The sequence below is a fragment of the Trichechus manatus genome, unplaced genomic scaffold, assembly GCF_000243295.1.
Source record: "Trichechus manatus latirostris isolate Lorelei unplaced genomic scaffold, TriManLat1.0 scaffold00044, whole genome shotgun sequence".
Taxonomy (NCBI): domain Eukaryota; kingdom Metazoa; phylum Chordata; class Mammalia; order Sirenia; family Trichechidae; genus Trichechus; species Trichechus manatus.
The window spans coordinates 2,031,785-2,042,070 of NW_004443980.1; the positions used below are offsets into that span (position 1 = coordinate 2,031,785).

General features: G+C 41.0%; 1 protein-coding gene across 5 annotated transcripts in view; it reads right to left on the reverse strand.

The window, feature by feature from the left end:
- The window catches only part of RNASEH2B (ribonuclease H2 subunit B), a 142,383-nt gene that overhangs the window by 111,658 nt on the left and 20,439 nt on the right, over positions 1 to 10,286 (reverse strand). Inside the window, exons 1-2 of one of the 5 annotated variants that reach the window (XM_023731526.1) lie at positions 5,123 to 5,184; positions 2,173 to 2,320 (exon numbers count right to left, since the gene is read on the reverse strand). The exons of the other annotated variants lie outside the window; for them this stretch is intronic. The gene's annotated coding sequence lies outside the window, so the exon portion shown is untranslated. Of the gene's footprint in view, positions 1 to 2,172; positions 2,321 to 5,122; positions 5,185 to 10,286 lie in introns of those variants that run through there. 5 annotated transcript variants of the gene reach the window in all.

The window sequence follows — 10,286 nt, forward strand, 5'->3', positions numbered from 1 at the left end:
CTCCGTGAGGCTGCTTTCTCGTACCCCCGTTTGCTGGTCTCCGATAGGAGTCCAAGATGGTGGATCCGCGCTGCATTAGCTGGTTGGGGACCTCTGCATGGATCTCTCCTCTCTCTCCGTTCTCTGTCAGTTTTCTCACTCCATTTGATGCTTGGCTGAGTTCTTTATCTCTTCATTTGATGTTTTAGGGTTTCAGGACTGTTGTATTCTCTGTTCGGCTTAGTTTTTCCGATCTTTGCTGTGGAGGGACGGCGTGGTGCTTCTGCCTAGAGCACCACTTTGCCTTATAGTAAGTTTTGATATCAGGGGGAGCTCTGGTGGTACAGTGGTTAATCACTCATCTGCTAACCAGAAGGTGGGCAGTGTGAACCCACCAGCCACTCCATGGGAGAAAGATGTGGCAGTCTGCTTCTGTAAAGATTACAGCCTTGGAAACCTTATGGTGCAGTTCTACTCTTTCTAAAGAGTTGCTATGAATTAGAACCAAGTCGATGGCAACAGGTTTGGTTTAGTTTTCTGGTTTTGATATCAAAAAATATGAAATCTCCAACTTTGGTCTTCTTTTTCAAAATCATTTCGGCTATTTTGGATGCCATGTATTTTCATATGCATTATGGATCAACTTGTCAATTTATAACAAAAAAGTCAGCTGAAATTTTGATAGGGATTGCATCAGATTTGTAGATCATATTAACAATATTACCATGTATATGGAATGTCTGTCCATCTTTTTTAATTTCTTTTAACTTTGTCTTGTGGTTTTAGTGTACAAGTCTTACAATTCTTTCAGTTAAGTTGTTCCTAAGTATCTTATTTTTTTATATTATTGTAAATGGATTTCTTTTCTTCTTTTCAAGATTTTTCATTGCTAGTGTATACAAATACAATTGATTTTTGCATATTAATCTTGTCTCCTGTAACCTTTCTAAAGTCGTTTATTAGTTGTAATAGTTTTCTAGGTTCCCTTGGGGGGTGCAAACAGTTAAGTGTTTGACTATTAACTGAAAGGTTGGCAGTCTGAACCCACCCAGAGGCACCTTAGAAGGCAGCCGTGGTGATCTGCTTCCAAAAGGTCACAACCTGAAAAACCCAATGGAACACAGTTTTACTCTGCACACACATGGTCACCATGAGTTGGAATCAACCTGACGGCAATTAACAATAGCTTTCTTGTGTATTCTTTAGAACTTTCTGTATACATATAAAGATGTATAGAGACATATATAAGATGACATGTAAAATAATAGAGACAATGTTACTTCCTCCTTTCCAATCTAGATTTTTTTTTTTCTCTCTGCTTCTTGTCTAATTACTCCGGCTAGAACCTCCGGGATAATACTGAATAGAAGTGGTGAAAGGGGACTTGCTTTTCTTGTTCCTGATCTGAGGAGGAAAGCATTTAGTCTTTCACCATTAAGTATAATGCAAGCTGTGGGTTTTTCATATATGCCCTTTTTCAGTTGTAAAAATGTTGTGGCATCAGACATCCTCTAACTTCAGGGAGAGAGAAGAGAACCAATATCAACCCAAAGCTGAGTCCCATGAGGTGGAGGTCAGACATACCACCTCTCTCCAACCTTTTTATCAACTCTGACACCAACCATCCCTCCTACAGCACTCTCTACGTCTCTATGAATTATCAAATAATTGATAATTTGTTGCAATGGCCACACAAAACTCACAGAACATAATCACAATTATGGAGTCCACTAGAGAAATAACAGGCAACAATTCAGGATAAGGATGAACTTGAAAGTAACAGGAACAACTCAGGATACAGCTATTCGATCAAGACAGCTTTTTCTTTACCATGCCCATAGGTAGGCCTCTCGACCCTTGGCTCTTGGGCTGGCCTGTGACCTGCTCCAGCAAGTGTTACCAAGCTCTTTAGCTCTGCAAGTAAGTGCTCAGAGATACGCAACTCCACCGGGAAGCCTCCTGTCTGAAAGCACTCAGCTCTATCGATTCATGGGTTGGTAAGCCTAGCTCCGCCAACAAGTGCCCAGAGGAACTCCACTCAGCTAGCAAGCCTCCTGCCCCAAGGAACTCAGGTCTCTCATTCAGTGGGCTTGGAAGCCCACAGTTCCACCCTCCCTCTGTGCACTGGGAAGCCCCCCACGCCATCTCATGCCAGTCTCCTGGTTCCTGCTGTACGGTGCCACTGCCACCTACGGTGTTACTGCTCTCTCTCCTGGGTCATGGAGGTTCATAGGTTCTCAGCACTGGGACTATGGTTTCAAAGGATGCATTCTGCTCCTGGCTCTTCTTCTTGATGGTAGTGAGGTCTCCCCTCCACTTCTAGGATTGGTTCCCTTTAAGTCTATTGGAATGGCAAAATGGTCATACACAGGGTGTTTTAAAGAAGCAAAACCAGTGAAGCACATATATAAATATATAAACATATATACATACATACATATATATATTTGATGCACACATACAAGGAAGAAATACTTATACAATTACAGTCCTCGTTTCGGCAACTGGTCATGTGGTCATAGCTGGTATTCAGAACTACCTTCTTCCACCACCCATTCCATATTCCCTTTACCCTCAGCAAGCATCTCAACTGGTTGTGGTTCTTTACCTGGTGGGGTGACACAAACCTTCAGTCCTGAAGGGTCTGGGCCATGAGTAGTCATGTCAGAATTGAGTCGCTGTAGTCTTCCATTGACTTTAATCACAGGGCTTGGTAGTACTAAGACACGTTTTAAGGGGTCTCCTGCATTCCAGACATATTCTTCTTTACCTCCATTATGTAATATCAGTAAGATTTCTCTTGGTAATCAGGATCAATCACACCAGCCAATATAGTAACTCCTTTCTCTGCCTGTTTATCCAGAGGCATAAGGAGCCTAAAGTGGCTGGGTGGCATTCTTAACTTCCAGTTCAAAGGAATTAGTGATGTGTCTGCAGGTAGGAGCATTCCTCAGTTTGGAACTAAGACCTCTAGACCCACAGTACATAGGGTCACAGGGACAGGGAGCAAAAATTTTGCAAGTGGGTCACTATGGGTAATAGTGAGTGGTGCCACTCCCATTTCCACCCCTTGATTCCTGGACCCATGAATCCTGCCTATCGGAGAAACAGCACCATATATTGGACGCTGGTTTTGGGCATATACAGTCTCCTGGAAAACACTCCCCTAACCCTGCAAGTTACTGCCACCTAGCTGGCACCATAATTGTGTCTTTGGAAGGCCATTCCATGTTTCTATCAAGCCAGATGCTTCAGGATGATGGGGAACATGGTAAGACCAATGATTCCTGAGCATGGGCCCACTTCCACCCTTCATTTGCTGTGAAGTGAGTCCCTAGATTTGAGGCAATGCTGTGTGGGATACCATGATGGTGGATAAGTCTCTGTAAGTCCACAGATGGTAGTTTTGACAGAAGCATTGTGTCAAGGGAAGGCAAATCCATATCCAGATAAGTGTCTGTTCCAGTAAGAACAAAACACTGCCCTTTCCATGATGGAAGCAGTCCAATGTAATCAACCTGCCACCAGGATGCTGGTTGATCACCTTGAGGAATGGTGCCATATCGGACACTGAGAACTGGTCTCTGCTACTGGCAAGATTGGGCACTCAGAAGTGGCTATAGCCAAGTCGGCCTTGGTGAGTAGAAGCTCATATGGCTGATTCCATGCATAACCTCCATCCCTGCCACCATGGCCACTTTGTTCATGAGCCCACTGGGAAATGACAGGAGTGGCTGGGGAAAGAGGATGATTGGTTCCCACAGAACACATCTTCCTATCCAACTGACTGTTAAAATCCTCCTCTGCCAAGGCCACCCTTTGATGAGCATTCACATGAGACACAAGTATCTGCATTTCTATGGCCCATTCATACAAGTCTATCCACAAACCTCTTCCCCATACCTACCTGCCTCCAATTTTCCAATCATGTCCCTTCCAAGTCCCTGACCATCCAGCCAAACCATGTGCCACAACCCATGAATTAGTCTACAATTACACATCTGGCCATTTCTCCTTTCAAGCAAAGTGAATAAGCAGGTGCGCTGCTCAAAGTTCTGCCCATTGGGAGGATTTCCCTTCACCACTGTCCTTCAGGGAGGTCCCAGAAAGGGGCTGTAGTGCTGCCACTGTCCACTGTTGAGTGGTGCCTGAATATCATGCAGAACCATCTGTAAACCAGGCACACATTTTCTCCTCCTCAGTCAACTGATGATAAGGAACTCCCCATGAGGCCATAGGTGCAGACTGGGAGAGGGTAGGTAATGTGACAGAAGTGGAGACCATGGGCATTTGGGCCACTTCCTCACACAACTTATATGTGCCTTCAGGACCTGCTCGGGCCTGATCTCGTATATAACACTTGCATTTAATGATGGAGTGCTGCTGTACACATCCGACTTTATGACTCTGTTGGTCAGACAGCACCCAGTTTATGATGGGCCAGCCGGCCGCATGGTGACTTTTGGCCCATGGTTAAGCATTCAGTCTCTAAGGCCCAGTAACAAGCCAAAAGCTGTTTCTCAAAAGGAGAAGAGTTATCTGCAGAGGATGGCAGGGCTTTGCTCCAAAATCCTAAAAGTCTGCACTGTGATTCACCAATAGGGTCCTGCCAAAGACTCCAAAGGGCATCCCTATCTGCCACTGACACTTCAAGCACCATTGGATCAGCTAGATCATATAGCCCAAGTGGCTGGGCCACTTGCACTTGGTCCCACTCAAAACTAGCAGCCTTTTGAATCACTTGATAAATAGGCTGGAGTAGCACACTCAAATTAGATATATATTGCCTCCAAATCCAAAGAGGCCCACCAGGCGTTGTGTCTCCTTTTTAGTTGTGGGAGGGGCCAGATGTAATAACTTATCCTTCACTTTAAACGAAATATCTCAGCATGCCACACACCACCGGACCCCTAAAATTTCACTGAGACGTAAGGCACCTGAATTTTTGTGGGATTAATTTTCCACCCTCTATCACACAAATGTTTTACCAATAAGTCCAAAGGCTTTGACATTTCTTCCTTACTAGGTCCAACCAACATAATGTCATCAATGTAATAGACTAGTGTGATATCTTGTGGAAGCAAAAGCTGATCAAGATTCCTGCTGACTGAAGTATGACACAGGGCTGGAGAGTCATATATACCTGAGGTAGGACAGTGAAGGTGTATTGCTGGCCTTGACAGCTGAGGGCAAACTGCTTCTGGTGGTCCTTCAAAACCGGTATGGAGAAAAAGGCATTAGCCAGATAAATAACTGCATACCAGGTACCAGGAGATGTATTAATTCACTCAAGCAATGAAACCACATCTGGAACAGCACCTGTAATTAGAGTTGCCATCTGCTTAAGTCTTCAATAATCCACTGTCATTCTCCAACATCCACTACTTTTTCATACAGGCCAAACGGGCAGGTTGAACGGGGATGTGGTGGGAATCCCTCCAGGAATGTGGTATTGCTTTTGGTTTACTAATTTCCTTAGTAGGGGCACTTCTAATGGCTTCCACTTAGCCTCTTCTACCATAATAACCCTTACTCCTCTCATCAGGGATCCAATGAGAGAGCTCTGTCAGTTGCTGAATATATCTATTTAAATTATGTATTTTGGAAATGAGGAAATGACCATAGGATGGGTTCAGAGACCCACTGAACCCACTGTGAGATGGACATGAGCTAACCCTCCAATAATAACCTGACTTTGAGTCTCCTGAAATTAGTGTCAGTTCAGAGCCAGTATCCAGTAATGCCTGAAACATCTGATTATTTCCTTTTCCCCAATGAAGACGAAAAGGCCGTAAATCCTTTTCGGAGAAGACTGGGATAAAGATTAACAGTATAAATTTTTGGCAGCTGTCATGGATTGAATTGTACCCCCTACAATATGTGTCAACTTGGCTAGCCCATGATTCCCAGTACTGTGTGACTGTCCACCATTTTGTCATCTGACATGATACTCCTCTGTGTTGTGAATCCTACCTCTATGATATTAATGAGGCAGGATTAGAAGCAGTTATGTTAACGAGGAAGACTCACAAAATAAAAAACAAGAAAAATATAAAGACTCAGGAAATATAAAATCAACAATGAAAAAGATGAAAAGAAAATACATAAAAATCAGCACAGAAAATTAAGTGGAATAAAGAAACTGTCAACACAAAAAAACAGACATCAAAATGACAGCACTAAACTCATATCTAGCAATAATTATGCTGAAAGTAAATGGACTAAATGCACCAATAAATAGACAGAGAGTGGCAGATTAGATTAAAAAAACATGATCCGTCTATATGCTGCCAACAAGAGACACGCCTTAGACTTAACGACACAAACAAACTAAAACTTAAAGGATGGGAAAAAATATATCAAGCAAACAACACACAAAAAAGAGCATGAGTGGCAATATTAATTTCTGGCAAAATAGACTTTAAAGTAAAATCCACCACAAAGGATAAGGAAGGACACTACCTAATGATTAAAGGGTCAATACACCAGGAGGACATAACTGTAATAAATATTTTCACACCAACAACAGGGCTCCAAAATACATAAAACAAATTCTACCAGCGTTGAAAAGAGAGATAGACAGCTCCACAATACTAGTAGGAAACTTCAACAAACCACTTTCGGTGAAGGACAGAACATCCAGAAAGAAGCTCAACAAAGACATGGAAGATCTAAATGATACCATCAACCATCTTGATCTCATAGATACATACCAAACACTCCACCTAACAGCTGCCAAATATACTTTCCTTTCCAATGCACGTGGAACATTCTCCAGAACAGACCACAATTAGGCCATAAAGCAAGCCTTAACAAAATCCAAAGCACTGAAATATTACAAAGCATCTTTTCTGACCATAAAGCCATAAAAGTAGAAATCAATAACAGAAAAAGGAAAAAAAAAAAAACAAACACATGGAAAGCGAACAACACCTTGCTCATAAACTACTGGGTTACAGAAGAAATTAAGGACAGAATAAAGAAATTCATTGAACCAAATGAAAATGAAAACACATCCTCCCAGAACCTTTGGCACACAGCAAAAGCAGTGCTCAGAGGTCAGTTATAGCAATAAAGCACACATCCAAAAAGAAGAAAGGGCCATAATCAAAATATTAACCCTACAACTGGAACAAGTAGAAAGAGAGCAGCAAAAGAAGCCACTGGGTGCCAGAAAACGGCAAATAAAAAGAAGTAGGGCAGAATTAAATGAAATAGAGAACAGAAAAACAACTAAAAGAGTTAACAAGACCAAAAGCTGGTTCTTTGAAAAGATCAACAAAATTGATAAACCACTGGCCAAACTGACAAAAGAAAAACAGCAGAGAAAGCAAATAACCTTAATAAGAAATGAGATGGGTGATATCACAACAGACCCAACTGAAATTAAAAGAATCATAACAGAATACTATGAAAAATTATACTCTAACAAATTTGAAAACCTAGAGGAAATGGACAAATTTCTAGAAAATCACTATCTACCTAAACTAACACAAACAGAGGTAGAACAACTAAATAAACCCATAACAAAAGAAGAGATTGAACAGGTAATTTGAAAACTCCCAACACAAAAAAAGCCCTGACCCGGATGGCTTCACTGGAGAATTCTACCAAACTTTTGGAGAAGAGTTAAGAAGGTATTTCAGAGCATAGAAGGATGGAACACTCCCAAACTGATTCTATGAAGCCAGCATAACCCTGACACCAAAACCAGGTAAAGACACCACAAAAAAAGAAAATTACAGACCAATATCCCACATGAACATTGATGCAAAAACCCTCAACAAAATTCTAGCCAACAGAATTCAGCAATACAATGAAAAAAATAATTCACCATGATCAAGTGGGATTTATACCAGGTATGCAGGGATGGTTCAACACTAGAAAAACTATCAATGTACCCCATCACATTAATAAAACAAAAGACAAGAACCACAGAATCTTATCAATCGATGCAGAAAAGGAATTTGACAAAGTCCAATACCCATTCATGATAAAAACTCTCAACAAAACTGAAATAGAAGGGAAATTCCTCAATATAATTAAGGGCATTTATACAAAGCCAACAGCCAATATCATCCTAAATGGAGAGACTTTGAAAGCATTCCCCCTGAGAACAGGAACCAGACAAGGATGCCCTCTATCACGACTCTTACTCAACATTGTGCTGTAGGTCCTAGCCAGAGCAATTAGGTTAGAAAAAGAAATAAAGAGCATCCAAATTGGTAGAGAAGAAGTCAAAGTATCTCTATTTGCAGATGATATTTTGCAGAAAACCCCAAAGAATCCACAAGAAAACTACTGGAACTAATAGATTTCAGTAAAGTTTCAGGATACAAGATAAACATACAAAAATCAGTCGGATTCCTTTACACTAACAAAGAGAACTCTGAAGAGGAAATTACCAAATCAATACCATTTACCATAGCCCCCAAGAAGATAAAATACTTAGGAATAAATCTAACCAGAGACATAAAAGACCTACACAATGAAAACTACAAGACACTACTGCAAGAAACCAAAGGAGACCTGCATAAGTGGAAAAGCATACCTTGCTCATGGATAGGAAGACTCAACATAGTGAAAATGTCAATTCTGCCCAAAGAAATCTACAGATACAATGCAATACTGATCCAAATTCCAACAGCATTTTTTAATGAGATGGAGAAACAAATCACCAACTTCATATGGAAAGGGAAGAGACCCCAGATAAGTAAAGCATTACTCAAGAAGAAGAACAAAGTGGGAGGCCTCACACTACCTAATATTAGAACCTATTATACCACAACAGTAGTCAATACAGCCTGGTACTGGTACAACAACAGATACGTAGACCAATGAGCAGCTGATATTTGACAAAGGCCCAAAGTCTGTTAATTGGGGAAAAGATAGTCTCTTTAACAAATGGTGCTGGCATAACTGGATATCCATATGCAAAAAACTGAAACAAGACCCATATCTCACACCATGTACAAAAACTAACTCAAAATGGATCAAAGACCTAAATATAAAATTGAAAATGATAAATATCATGGAAAAAAAAATAGGGGCAATGCTAGGAGCCCTAATACATGGCATAAACAGAATATGAACCATAAGTAACAATGCATAAGCACCAGAAGAGAGACTAGATAACTGGGAGCTCCAAAAAATCAAACACTTATGCTCATCAAAAGACTTCACCAAGAGTCAAAAGACTACCTACAGACTGGGAAAAAATTTTTGGCTATGACAAATCCAATCGGCATCTAATCTCTAAAATCTACAAGATACTGCAAAACCTCAACAACAAAAAGACAAATAACTCAATTAAAAAAATTGGTAAAGGATATAAACAGGCACTTCACCAAAGAAGATATTCAGGCGGCTAACAGACACATGAAGAAATGCTCACGATCACTGGCCATTAGAGAAATGCAGATCAAAACTACAATGAAATATCATCTCACCCCAACAAGGCTAGCATTAATCCAAAAAACACAAAATAATAAATGCTGGAGAGGTTGTGGAGAGAATGGAACACTTATATACTGTTGGTGGGAATGTAAAATGGTACAACCACTTTGGAAATCGATTTGGCGCCTTCTTAATAAGCTAGAAATAGAAGTACCATACGATCCAGCTATCCCGCTCCTTGGAATATATTCTAGAGAAATAAGTGCTGTCACACGAATAGATATATGCACACCCATGTTCACTGCAGCACTGTTCACAATAGCAAAAAGATGGAAACAACTTAGGTGCCCATCAACGGACAAATGGATGAACAAATTATGGTATATCAACACAATGGAATAATATGCAACGATAAAGAACAAGGATGAAGCCGTGAAACATCTTATAACATAGAGGAATCTGGAGGGCTTTATGCTGAGTGAATTTAGTCAGTCACAGAAGGGCAAATAGTGTGTAAGACCAGTATCATAAAAACTCAAGAAAAGGTTTAAACACAGAAGGAAACATTCTTTGATGGTTACGAGGGTGGAGAGGGAGGGTGTGGGGGGTGTGGGTTATTCACTAACTAGATAGTAGATAAGAATTGTCTTAGGTGAAGGGAGGGACAGCACACACTACAGGGCAAGTCAGCACAACTGTACTAAACCAACGCTAAGAAGTTTCCTGAATACGATTAAACACTTTGAGGGACAGAGTAGCAGGGGTGGGGATCTGAGGACCATGCTTTCAGGGGACATTCAGGTCAAACGGCATAACAAAGTTTATTAAGAAATGTTCTGCATCCTACTTTGGTGAGTGGCGTCTGGGGTCTTAAAAGCTTGCAAGCGGCCATCTAAGATGCATCAATTGGT